This window comes from Mya arenaria, chromosome 5 (assembly GCF_026914265.1).
Source record: "Mya arenaria isolate MELC-2E11 chromosome 5, ASM2691426v1".
In the NCBI taxonomy this organism is placed as follows: domain Eukaryota; kingdom Metazoa; phylum Mollusca; class Bivalvia; order Myida; family Myidae; genus Mya; species Mya arenaria.
Genome location: NC_069126.1, coordinates 54,908,705 through 54,922,862, shown reverse-complemented (window position 1 = coordinate 54,922,862; position 14,158 = coordinate 54,908,705). Strand labels below are relative to the sequence as shown.

Genomic DNA, 14,158 nt, shown 5'->3' with positions numbered 1-14,158 from the left:
ACAGCTACACTCAATATGTCCCAAAATAATACAGATAAGTGTGAAGTTCTATGTACAACGCATATAAAGAATAATTTCAATTTGTCGCGAACTGTCAAGCATAGCGACTCTGGTAGTAATTTTTCATAATCGCCAATTAATTAGAGACATATCAGTGCACTTGAATATACGACAATACCACTTGAATGTGCTGAATCGTCTTTTCGCAATATATTTCCATAGCCTTCAATAGACAAGTCATCATCGCCGAAATTTTATGAAATGTGAAATAGCGCCCCACTAGTTTTTAAAATAATTCAAAACATGCTTATAAACAATTACTATGAATACTTTTGGTAAACTCACAAAGACAAGTAAAACATATTATTATAGATTGTCTGAGATATATACTTTTTCACTTGTTTATTAAAGATATTCATACGCATTGTTTACCATTCTATACTAAGGTCACACTTGACAGTTAGTAGTTGTCATTTTAGGCTTTACAAAATCGATACTATTTAGATGTTTGACAGTTGTTGATCGGATAGAAATTGCGAAGAAGTAATTCCTGTTGGATTACCGATTTAATTACGACCATGGATTATACCGGTACACATAGCAGAGCTTGTCACGTCAGCCAGGTACAGTATGATTATTTTTCAGTAAATCATTCAATGAAGATATCAATTTCATAAACTTATGACATGCGGTTGACCAGTTCAGAAATCGCTATGGATGAGCGAGAAATTGTCACTTAAAAGATGGTGGGGTGTACCGTCTGTGAGCCTCAACAATGGATGTGTTAGATGTTTTGACTGAGATCAAAGGATGGGAACACCTTTCAATTACCAACACGCTGGTTGAGAGATTGAAACTAAAAAGATATACAGGAATTGTGTGACAGGTGAACTCTTGTGCCATGCAACACCACTGTTGTGTAAATTAAGAAGTTGGGCGGTGTGACGTAACAGCCACAGAACTCTGTAAGTGTTCACTTAAACTGTTGGAAGTCTTTAAGTTATTAAACAACAACCGTTCGAATGTTAGTTCTTTATTGTTCAACGTTCTTTCTAAGAATAATAATCAGTATATAATACAGCATGACATTTAAAGTAATCCCGCATCCTAACTGCCGTCCATCAAGGACCCAAGGCCGCTTTCCTTGCCTTGCCTAACCGCTCTGTTTCACATCCAAAATCATCTCTCTTATACTAATTTGTTGTCTACATATGACAGCTTTACAACCACAGGAATACACGTTTTTGTAATTAACATGACCATTTTGTACATTTGTACCAGGTCGGCTGTCAACCATCTCCATATTCAAATGACGATCAAATATGCCCTACATTACTAAACATACAGTATGTAGACACATATACATTTAATTAAATCTTAATTATATCTTAAATATAACTTTGATTAAAGTATTACGGTATTATGTCACAGCGGGGAGGGTGCGGGAGGGGTATCCCCTCCTGCCAAGTGAAACCATGGCGGAGCGCAAGATTATGACTGAAAAGATCAATGGACGATTGCGGTCCGACACCATGTGAATGATAATGATTGTAAGTAATATTTAAAACTATTTAATATGTAAAATTATACGACCAAAAGTGGATTATTTGTTTATTATATGTATCATAGAGTACACAAACACATATTTTTATAATTCTCAGACCAAGAGATCACCCAAGGAACCGAATCGCCCCAATCAGATAGCTCGAGTGGCCACAACTGCAGTTCAAATACCAGGTAACTGAAATGCAACACCACTTTTTTGTGACAGATGGTATTAAATTAAGAAGTTGGAAGGGGAGGGTGCGGGAGGGGTTTCCACTCCTGCCAAAAAAACCCATGGCGGAGCGCAAGATTATAACTGAAAAGATCAATGGACGGTTGCGGTCCAACACCATGGCTTTGTGAGCTATTGTGACTGTAAAGATGAATGGTTTTGCTTTGATCCACTGATTGTGTGAAAGATTGTAAATAAATAGTGCCGAGTGCCTACTCGTGCTAAGAAACACTATGGGAGATGAGAGATTGTGACTGAATATGTTGAGAGGAAGGCTGACACCATAAGAGTGCAAGATTGTGATTGAAAGACAAATCGGCAAATGCTGGTTGATGGTTTTGCTGTGCACCACAGATCGTGTGAAATATTGTAACTAAATAGTCAGTCCAGGGTGTGGAGAAGGCGAACCATCCTGCCAAACAACCCCCATGACTGAGTGAGAGTTGCCGTACCCTTTCCATGAAACAACCTGGCTTTGTGAGAGAAACATCAATGTTACGAAAATACACTTACTTTACAGGTGCACCTATATGTTATTAAACTGTGCAATTCTTTATTCATACGTTCTGTTCTATATGTATTTTAAAACTTTAAAATGGAGGTGCACTTCTTACATAAATACAACTGCACCTCAATTTTTAAGATGGAGGTGCACATCTTTAGTATACAACTGCACCTCTATATTAAGACCGTCATGCCTTTTCTTAGACCTGCACCTTAAAAAAATTAGATGCAACTCCATTTTTTCAATTTACATCGCCGTTTAGTAATTGTTCACCCAAATGGTAAGTCAAACTGTACTGGCTTGCTCACACTCAATCTCATGGTCAAGTTTTTATAAAATTGCCATTGTGTCAAAATTTCTGCTTGTTAATTAGTAAAAAAGTCTAAATGAGATGCCTAAAGAAGTTTGTGTTGTTGACAGTAATTACTGTAAACACCCTGCGATTCACTAAAATCTGCATGCAATAATGCACCAGTCAATTGTAACCATGCCCCCGCCCCAGGTCCGGGGAATAGTGGGGACTTTGACATTTGGTCCAGCCAACGCCGGCTAAAATCCCCGCCCTGTGGGGACGAACAGATGGTAAAATCCCCGCCAAAAGCCCCTGCACCCCAGGGACCCTAGATAAGGCCCATTCCCCGCTATATTTAAAGCGAAGACAAAACCACCGCATTCACCCGACACTGCGGGTCACCTGAAATGAAAACACACGGCCCATTTCCCCGTCTATCCCCTGTATACCCCCGGACCTGGGGGCGGGCGTGGTTACAATTGACTGGTGCATAAGACCCCAGCTTCTCGGTAAATCTTAAGGATAACGGACTTAAAAAGCTTGAACCTGTTATAAAATATTTCCATAAATTGGGGCAAAGAAACATGACATACAAAATAAAAAAAAGTCATGTACATACAGTGTACTAATGCCCAATAGCAATATGTTTGGTCATAAAGAAGTTGTGTTACTATAGTTTAGAAGAATTCGATTTCAGTGTAAATCACTTGTGAATGGGATATGTAAGATTAGCACAAATTACAGACTTTGTTTTGGATTTCAGAATGCATCCATGCTACCTGGTTTTTGACATTACTGCTGTGGACAGATTTTCAGCGATCCAGGTATTGCCATGTTATGCATTACTGGAGGCAATAAGTTTGGAAATAAACCAGACTTTTGTCAAGGTTTCCCTGAAATAAATTGCCAGTATGTTGCTTGCTCTTTGATATTAACATTCGCTTTTTATGTCATCATGATCAGTGTTTATTTCAATAGCTCATTGATGAACTGTTTCTTTCCGAATTGAAGTTCTGTCATGCCGTTTTTGTTGCGGCTTTGAGATAATATCATTTTTTTTTATAAAACTGCTGACCTTCATTGGTCTTTGGACTGTATTGTGCATCTATTCGCCCATTTTGTTTGCTCTTTTAAGCAAACATTGCATTAATTGCAAACAAGTATCACAACTTACTACACATGATACAGAATTATGTTTCATTTAGTGTGCATATGATATTTAGCTTATGAACATGAAAAACATCTACTTAAACAATCACAGCAACACAATGAGATCCCTATCTGAAGAAATATTGCTACTTTTCATTCATTCATACTGTCAATCATTCATGAATATATTCATTTACTTAAAGTTAATGCATTGAACAATTTTACATCTCTGATGGGAAAAGCAATAAAAGGTGAGCAGGAGGATTGAGATAAGAACCTTTTCCCTTTATGCATTAAAGAAAAAACCTAAATACACTCAAAATACCTTAAAGGGTACACCAGATTGGCACCAAAAAGTTTTTTTTTCTGTAGCGAATCTCGGGACAATTGTTTAATAAAATTTTATCAAAACGTTCACTCTGTGGGAGTGCAGCTTTAATAAATTAAAGACACTAATTTATTGTTTATTTAATATAGCCAGCCTGGTTGCTGAAGCCACAGAGGTATTCAAGGACAAGAACCAATGCTGATCAAAACATGGGCTAGTTCCATACCCGTTCTTGGCAAGGATTTTTTAGAAAGGAATATTGTCTGCAAGTAAGAAAGATGTCTAAGAAAGTCTGGTTTAAAGGCTTTCAAAATGCATCTGGGTACTCAATTAGTAAAGATTAACCTTTGAGTTGTTAATAAAGTTATTGCAAATCGTCCAAAAGACTATATATTTAATAGTTTTGTTTTTGGAATTAATGAGCTTTTCTGCAGATTTATCGCATTAATGCACCAGTCAATTGTAACCTTGGACCCTCCAGGTCCAGTGGTAAACCGGGGATAGCGGGGTGAAAGGGCTGTATTTTACCATTAAGGTGTCCCTGCAGAGTCGGGTGAATGCGGTGGTTTTGTCTTGGCGCAAAATATAGCAGTGCGGGGGCATTTGGCAGGTATTTTAACATCGTTTCTTCCCTGCAGGGCGGGGATTTTACCCTGGGTTGGCTGGACTGAAAGTCAAAGTTCCTGCTATTCTCCGGGCTTGGGGGGGGGGTGTTTACAATTGACTGGAGCATAATTCCTATATAAAAGCTTATGTATGTCTCAAATGAGAGTTTACAGGCATACTTTTACAGTAGAAGAAGATAGTCTTATTCTGTGTCAAACATTGATTTTGTGTCTTGCTTGCAGAATATGATGTGCCAATAAGCTTTAATTTGCTGCGGCTTTTCGCCCATGGCAGTGGTCCTGCAATCTAGATCCAGGGGTTGCAGCTCTGAATCTAATATTTCAGAATGAAGATGTAAGTTAACTTTGTAGTACTTGTTTGTGTGTAAATGATTCCAAAGAGTGAGATTTGTACTTATCAGGTGTAAATAAGCAACTTATAGACATTGGTTAAGAGCTGTAATCTTAATTTTAATTTTAAATCTAGCCTTCAAAACAGATACTTAAAGCATTTTTTTTAAAATTAGCATAATTATGCTATCACTGCATTTTTTACATCATGTAGCCATCTCATACATGAAAACACTACCAGTTGTCATGAATCTTTCAGTTTTGGTGTTTTTTGGCCATTCCCTTTGCTGCGCCATTTGTCCCTGGAAGCATTTCAGTTTGGCTCTATGTCATTTTTTATATAAACGCTAAGCTGATAAAGTGGATTTTTTTTATTTTGCTTTGAAAAAATCTTAAAAGAGTAGGCAGGCCATTTTTATGGTGCTGTCTTATATATATATATATATATATATATAAACTTAACTTGTTCAGATTATTCCAATGCATGAGGAAATAATAGCTCTTTAAAAGTTTGCGGCTTACCGATTGATGGAAGTGGCTATTTCTGCTTTTTATTAAAACACTACAGGTGCTTATACTCATTCGAAAACACCACAGGTGCTTATACTCATTCTAAAAGTGTTTAAAATATCATTGCCAAACTTTCAGTATGTGTTGCATACAGTCTGAAATTGAACTATAGGAGTTTTGAAGTCTGTTTTTGCAAAAATATTATATGAAAATACTGTTTTGAAGAGTTTATGAAACATATAGTTAGAATAACTGTGGTTTTAGGCCATATTTACATATTTTTAACAACGGTGACTTCATTTGTTAGTGTGATAGTTTCTTCATCTGCGTCAATGTAAACAAATTGACCATTGTTTATTATATTCTGAGTTAGGTGTTAATCTGTTTCAGATCGGAATTCACTATAGTACCGTATTCACCAGTAAGGTTTTATCCAGGATACCATAGTGGCATCTGGGATTGATCTCTTCAGTAAGTTGGATTCACCAGTAACGTTTAATCAAGGATACCAGAGTGGCATCAGGATTTGATCACTTCAGTACTGTATTCACCAGTAACTTTTTATCCAGGATACCAGAGTTGGCATATGGGACGATCACTTCAGTACCCTATACCAGAGTGCATTATGGATCTTGGATCGATGACTTCAGTACTGTAATCATCATGAACAATTGAAATAAGAGACAAGAATTGCATATGTATCAAATGCAGAGAAATGTGTCAATTTTCTTGCAGAGTATTCCCCTATCAATAGATCAATGCATCATAGTTTATTACAGTCATCTTGTCAGTAGGCTGCTAAACTCTTGCTGGGGCGGAATTTACTATGTCTAAAATACAGTGACATTGTTAAAATTAAAACAAAGCCTAATACGTTCTGACTAACTAAGTGTATTGGCAAAGGATATACATTTTGTGGTTTTAAACTGAATGAGCTAATGAATGAGCTAATGTAAGCATAATTATAGTACATTTTTGTTCTAATAATGTTGTGGACTGTTAAATTGCTTTATTGTGCATATATTACAAGTTTACAACATATATATATATATATATATATATATATATATATATATATATATATATATATATATATATATATATATATATATATATATATATATATATATATATATATATATGTATAAATATCAATAACTAATGTTTTGTTGAATAATCTATGTGCTTGTTTTTAGCTCACCTGAGCACAAAGCTGAGCTATTGTGATCGCCCTGTGTCCGTCATCCGTCGTAGTCGTCCGTCGTCGTCAACAATATGACTGTTAACACTCTAGAGGTCACAGTTCAGGCACTATCTTAATGAAACTTAGTCAGATTGTTACCCTCAATGAAATTTTGGACGAGTTCAATTTTGGGTCAGCTTGGGTTAAAAGCCAGGTCACCAGGTCAAATGCCTAGTCAATTGTAATGCACCGCAAAATATAGCGGGGAATCGACTTTACCTAGATCCCTTGGGTGCGGAGGCATTTAGCGGGGATTTTACCATCTGTTCGTTCCTGCAGGGCGGGGATTTTACCCGGGGTTTGCTGGACCGAAATTCAAAGTCCCCGCTATTCCCGGACCTGGGGGTGGGGGCGTGGTTAAAATTGACTGGTGCATAACCAGTGCCCCCTCAAGGTCCGTAGAATAGCGGGATCCCGAGTAACATCCCTGCCCTACTGAGACAAACTGCTGGTAAAATCCAGCCAAAATACCAAAGCAACCCGTGAATATCCTAGGTAAGGCCCATTCCCTGCTTTTTTCAGCACGAACACTAAACTACCAGCATTTCCCCCGCTATCCCTTGTATACCAGACTAGCTTCAATAATGAGAGATCAGGAATATATTTTTATTATTTTGATTATTCTTATGTATCTCAGTCTCAAGTCTGCTATAGTAAAATAATTGTCAAAAGAGTCGTTGACGGCCATTTAATTGGACTAGCCCCTGGACCTGGGGGAGCAGTGGTAACAATTGACTGGTGCTTGACTAACTTTTGTATTGTATATAAGGGCTTTAATGATTGTTATTTATGGTACAGTAAGTATTTGGTGGTTGTTGGAATTACCGAAAGCACTCTCCGAACCCTGCCTCATCCTCCCACGCACACAATAGTCAGTTCATTCAATAAATAATATTATTTTTTCAATCTTACAAATATAATTTATAGTATCTTCGTTTCATGGAGTTTGGATTCTAGGTCCTCAGAGAGTAATCAGTCAACTGTAGAAAGGCAAAGGCACGTTCCTTGGAGGGATTAACTCTGTAGACACATCATATTTTGTCTTAAATTGTTGAAAATGTTTGATTTAAAATTTGAATTGATTTTGATGGCTACACTTAATAGCTGTTATTAGTTATTAGATCCACTTTCTATCTTTAAAACATTACACTTGCATGAAGTAAGCGTACCACAATAAATGCAGTCCTATTCACCAATGCATATCAGAAAGTAACTTGCTCATGTTGATAACATCGTGACTGAATAATGGCATTTTGTTTTGACATAAACATTAATAAATACCGCTATGTCCCTATTTCAGGCTTTGCAAATCTCAATTAAAAGTCAGACTGGCGTCGAACATGTGTTCAAAGTTCACAGCACGTGGTTGAGTTCTTAGTGGAAAATCCCAGAAAATGTAACTAGCTATTTCAAAACAACGAAAATAAATATCATATAAGTGTACATTGTATTGAACAAACACATGACATAAAGTATCTTGGTTTACAATTGTGTGAAATGTCAGCTGTTTCACATGAAAAACAAACAGATACAATTCATTTCAGTGATTATATGTTTGCATTAACAAGTAAACATTTACAGTAAAACTGCGGTCATTCGAACAGCGCGAATCCTTATGATTACCTCGAGATTATTATTTCAACATTTTCCGGAAAGCTTGTCCCAAATAAACAAAGAAACAGCAGATGTTGACAAGTTTTGAAAGTTGTAGAAAATTGAAAAGGTGTGAAAAACCGATTTTCGTCGTATATATTTAACTACTCATACTTGATCAGTGCATTCGGGAAGTTGTTTACAACGCAATACATAATCGGTGCCGAAACTTACAATTTTTCAAATTTTGAAGATACATTCTAAGACATTTCATAACAGACTAAAATAGTACTTTTCGATCATTCAAAACAGATCACTCAAGGTTTTAGCTCGGTCAATGGGGTTTTCGAGCAATCGCAGTTACAAATAAACCCTGGTTAGAACTGTATTTGACTTATAGTGAACAAAGAGTCATTAGGGATGATAACGATTAACTTCTGAACAAAAAATAATAATATCTTGCTAATCTCCTTGGACATGGAGTTATGCAGCTTAGTCATTAAATCGGACTGTAAGAAATCTTTCATGTGTGTCTGGTACGGATAGAAAATTCCGACCTGAAGGACGCGCATAAGCCAGTAACGAGGCTTGCCATGTACCGTGTCCAAGGGTTGGATTTTTATATATTCTTACCAGAAAAACATGATTGATGAATTTTGTCTTGCATATCTAAAAATTGAAATTGATGGAAAAAAAGAATAGATAATTTATTTGTGTTCATTTCACCAAAAAACACGTGCATATTGATTACTGACGTCATAAATCGCAGTAATTTTAAATCAATATTGACGTCAAATATTCCTCTAAAACTGCGTTTTTACAATAATTTATTTACAATTTAAATTTAAAGTATTGCAAACTTCTATATTTGATCGCGCTTTATTGAAATGGCATAATAAACTTTTTATAAACCATACAATAAAAGAAATAAAAAGTGGTACGTTGTTGCACCTGACTCATCTATCATGGGTGAGTGTAGGACGAGTTTTTCCAGCACTGGAAATATGACCGGAAACACATGTCGGGTATGCAAGAAAACTGTCGTCAGAGTGAGGACGGAAAGTAGGTCCAACTCCCTGAGTGTGATGTACCCCTAGTGCCTGTTAAAACCAAAGCCCTCCACCCCCTTGCGCACAATTATATATTTATATATATGACGGTGTTTTCCGGTTAAGCGAGTAGTAATTGAGACCCTTTTATAGCTCTTGCGGCTCCCCCCCCACACACAAATTTGATATCCATGCCCCCCTCCCTCCAACACAATCTAGTGAAAACGCCAGCTTCACCAACCCAACTCGAAGCCTTTAGTGAATGTCCTTATGTAAATAAGTTTTTAGTTATACCATCAACCAAGTATAGTGCATCTTTTTAGTAATCCAATTCCTTAATAACTTAATATTATAAATGTGTTATTGTTTGCGACAGGTTGGAGATTGGGATGATGACAGACCAGCTAGCCAAACCTAAATGCGGTAATTTAATAGTATTTCACAATTACTTTATGAAAACAGTAGCATTGTTTGAATGGATTTGATTTTTTTTTAAGTTTACCTTTTCTGTTTGTTTCATTCCTAAATGACTTTGTTTCATGCCGGTTATAAATTATTTCCGGTCGCAACCATGATATTATATCATTTTCTAATGAAACAACAACCTCTGCGTGTTTGTCAATTTTGTGAAACTATTTTGTTTGCTCTTTTATTTGAGTATTACATTAAGAATTAATTATATAAGCAGTTAAACAAAACTAAAAATATCATAAGGCAAATGGGATAAAAAGTGTGTCAGTTACATCAAGGTTGACTTATTCCTCAATACATTTCAACATTCTGTAAAAACACAAATGTATTGTTTCGTTTTTTATGGCCACCTGGTTGCTGAATCTCTAGAGGACTTTTACGGACAAAAAATGCTGTCCAAGATAGTTCTGTCTGGAATTCCATACCGCCTCCAGAGAATGGAAAATGTCTTCAAGTAAGAAGAGATTTTAAGCAAGTGCATTTCTGACTCCTCCAAAATGCTTCTTTGTAGTCAATAACCTTGGAGAGTTAAATACTCATTGCAAAATATTCAAACATAATATATTTCATATATTTTGTCTTGATCTTTGAATCCATGAAATTACACTATGTGACTATATCAAATTTATGACTACACATAGAATTGTGTATGCCTCAAATGATTGTTAACTGGCATACCATCACAGTAGTAGTTAGAACTTTCATTCTGTTAAATACGTTGCATTTATGTTATTTGCAGATTCTGATGTACCAGCACCCTGAAGCTATCAAACAATCTAAAACTTGGAGTGGATGCAGCGCAGAATCCCATATTTCAAGAGAATGAAGATGTTAGTCACCCATGTCAACTTTTTTGTGTGTAAATAATACAAAGTGTGACATTTGCAGCAAATATGTGATAACTGAGCAACATATGGACATTTGAAAAACTCGGTTCTGTTAATTGAATGCCAAATTTAGCATTTAAAACCAAATACTTTCAGTTTTTGCTTGTTTGTTCGGCTTCTTTCATTGCATGATTTGTTTAAGAAACACTCAGTTCGGCATGTAGTTTTGGTGTTTTGACTGTCAATGAATCCAAGATCACTATTTGTATGTTGTTAGACTGATATGTTAAATATTTAAGATCCAGCTGTCAGTACAGAAAACATTGATTGTGCTTTTGATAACACTGAATTTTATAAACATTATTTGACACTGTTCATATTGCAAGCATTTTTTCTGATTAATATATATAAATTAATAGTAGATAACTGTAACCTTAATTTGTTCATATTAACATACGTGCAGAATTTAATAGCCTCATTATTGCATTCTGTGTAAATAATATAATATAATCATTTTAATTGTTTCAATTGTTTTCATATATAAATGGTTTTGCTGCTACACTCAACAAATATATATGAACTAGTGCTTAGTAAACTCACCTGACAGTCTTCACTTTGTTTTTATTTGGGTGTGTTCCAACCCTATCACTGACTTGACTACTTTTTAGCTCGACTATTCGAATAATAAAGAGAGCTATCCTAGTCACCCGGGCGTCGGCGTCGGCGTAACCACCTATGTTAAAGTTTGCGTACCACCTCAACTATTTTTATAAGTCCATTGACATATGGCTTTGAAAGTTTGCACATTTGTTCACCATCATTCCCCCAACCTGTACACAGGAGGAGGTAAATCTATCGAGCAGATTGACAGAATTATGCCTTTTTTCGACTTAAAATTTACGTTAAAGTTTGCGTACCACCTCAAATATTTTCAAGTTCATTGACATCTGGCTTTAAACTTCGCACGCTTGTTCACCATCATGTCACCTAACCTGTACACAGGAGGAGGTAACTCTATCAAGCATTTCACAGAATTTTGCCCCTTTTTCGACTTAGAATTTACGTTAATGTTTGCGTACCACCTCAGTTAATTTCAAAGACCATCGACATATGGCTTTGAAACTTTGCACCCTTGTTCACCATTATAATCTCAACCAGTGTACAGGAGGAGGTCACTGTATCAAGCAATTTTACAATATTATGCCCCTTTTTTACTTAGAACTTACGGGAAAGTTTGCGTACTACCTCAGCAACTACTTGAGATATTGCATTGAGACTTTACACAATGATACTCGACCATCCAACCTACTTAATTAACCAAGTTAGATAACTCGAGTTTGCATTAAATGCAAATAATAGGCCTTTATTACTTGTCTTAGAAATTCTGGTTAAGGTTTTGCGTGCAAGAACACATAGGTTAATATCTCAGCAACTACTTGAGGTATTGCATTGAGACTTTATACAATGATATCAATCATCCAACCTACTAAATTAACCAAATTAGATAACTCTAGTTTGCATTTAGTGCAAAAAATTTGCCCTTAACTATTCGACTTAGAAATTCTGGTTAAGGTTTGTATGTAGCCACATTCAAGTCAATATCTAAGCAAATATATCATGTATTGCATTGAAACTTTAGATATGTATTCCCAACTATCTAACCTACTACATTAATGAAGTAAGATTTTTTAATATAATGCAAATTACTGGCCTTTATTATTTGACTTTCTGGTTAAGGTTTTGCTCGTAAGCACACATAGGATAATATCTCAGCAACTTCTTGTATTGCATTGAGACTTTATACATTGGTACTCAACCATCCAATTTACTTAAAAAACTAAGTAAGATAACTCTAGTTTGCATTAAATTCAAATAATTCCCCTTTTTTATTCAACATAGAAATTCTGGTTAAGGTTTTTGCATGTAACCACTTTTTAGTCAATACCTCAGCGAGTATATCATGTATTGCATTGGAACTTTACACACAGGCTCCCGACCATTTAATGTTCTTATTTAATCAAGTAAGATAACTCTATCTTTCATATTATATAATATTTTCCCCTTTATTATGCGACTCAGAAATTCTGGTTACTGTATTCAACAACCCAACCTAATTGAATAACCAAGTTAGATAACTGTATTTTGCAAATAATTGCCCTTTATTCTGGTTAAAATTTTACATGTAACCACATTTATGTTAATATCTCAGCTAACCATGTATTGCATTGAAATCTAATCTAACAGTGATCCATGCCAAATATTTTCAGTCCTTACACTGAAAGGCGGCGGAATAGTCGAGCGCGCTGTCTCTGTGACAGCTCTTGTTTGTATATGCTATATAGGCGCTAAATTTAGAATATATTTTTTAGCTCTGTCAAATGTTGATTGTAATTGCAATTTATCATTTCTTTTTAGATCACCCTGTGAGGATTAGAAGACATTTGTTTGATTACGCCTTGATAAGTTTAAACTTTTCTAACATAATGGGTCTTTAAGAAAGTCCCATGATATGGACATTTGGTTTTGACTATTTCAATGCTTAATTCAGGATATACTTCATGTCAAAAATGTTAAGAGAGGTCATAACATATTGGGCCTTTAAAAGTCTAGAAAATTTTAACATTAATTAATTCATACAACTTCCCCACCAAATGTAAAAAGAACAACCTTTTTATCAAAAGCAAGACAAAAAAGTCAGTGTGGGTGATCTAAATTTGTAAAGAATACATGTGTACATGCATATTTAACTATCAACGGTCTAAACAGATCGCTTTTAGTGTATACCTGATTTGAGCAAAGCTGTTTAAAATATTAAATAATTGAAATTTAGATAATTTTCATCATTAGACAGTATGTTTGTCAGATTCAATTGTCATTTCAAACACAAATTATTAATTGAAAGCATCGTTTAGATAATTCTGTAATGAAAGTAGTATTTGTCCTTAAAATCTAAACAACACATTTTTTCATAATTAACATTTTGCAACTTTTGTGCCATGTTTTACCATCATATTTTATTAAATGAAATTTTGCCCATTCAATTCTAGTTAAAGCTATAATTACCCCTGATTGTAGTATACTTCAGTGCAACATTATTGGTATGTGATCATTTCTATTTATTTTCTGTTTGTAACATATTTTTCAAATGCATTTTTGTGCTTGATCTCAAATGCATAGTAGCTTTATTTAACTTTAATAAGAAGAACAACTCCAAACTTCGATATAAAATATATTAAATGCATTATATATAATGTATACACTATTATTGTAGATGGTTGTGTATATAATAATAAATTGCATACAGCAACAGAACTGCTTGTTATTTAAAAAGTTTCATTAACAGAAAAACGTTTCCCTTTTAATGCTAGTATGTTTCACTTAGTCACTAAGTAAACTTTAAAGTGTCCGGCAATAACATTTCAAGCCCGTAGAGGCAGCGCCTTAGTTCATATTATCAG

At 35.1% G+C, this 14,158-nt stretch overlaps 1 long non-coding RNA gene across 1 annotated transcript; it reads left to right on the top strand.

Moving 5' to 3' along the window:
• The first annotated feature begins 1,683 nt into the window (after window positions 1–1,683).
• Window positions 1,684–6,438, top strand: LOC128233405 (uncharacterized). The gene is made up of 5 exons (XR_008260674.1): window positions 1,684–1,737; window positions 3,338–3,398; window positions 4,201–4,320; window positions 4,900–5,011; window positions 5,908–6,438. It is a non-coding gene; the product is annotated as an uncharacterized LOC128233405 (long non-coding RNA).
• The last annotated feature ends 7,720 nt before the right edge of the window (window positions 6,439–14,158 follow it).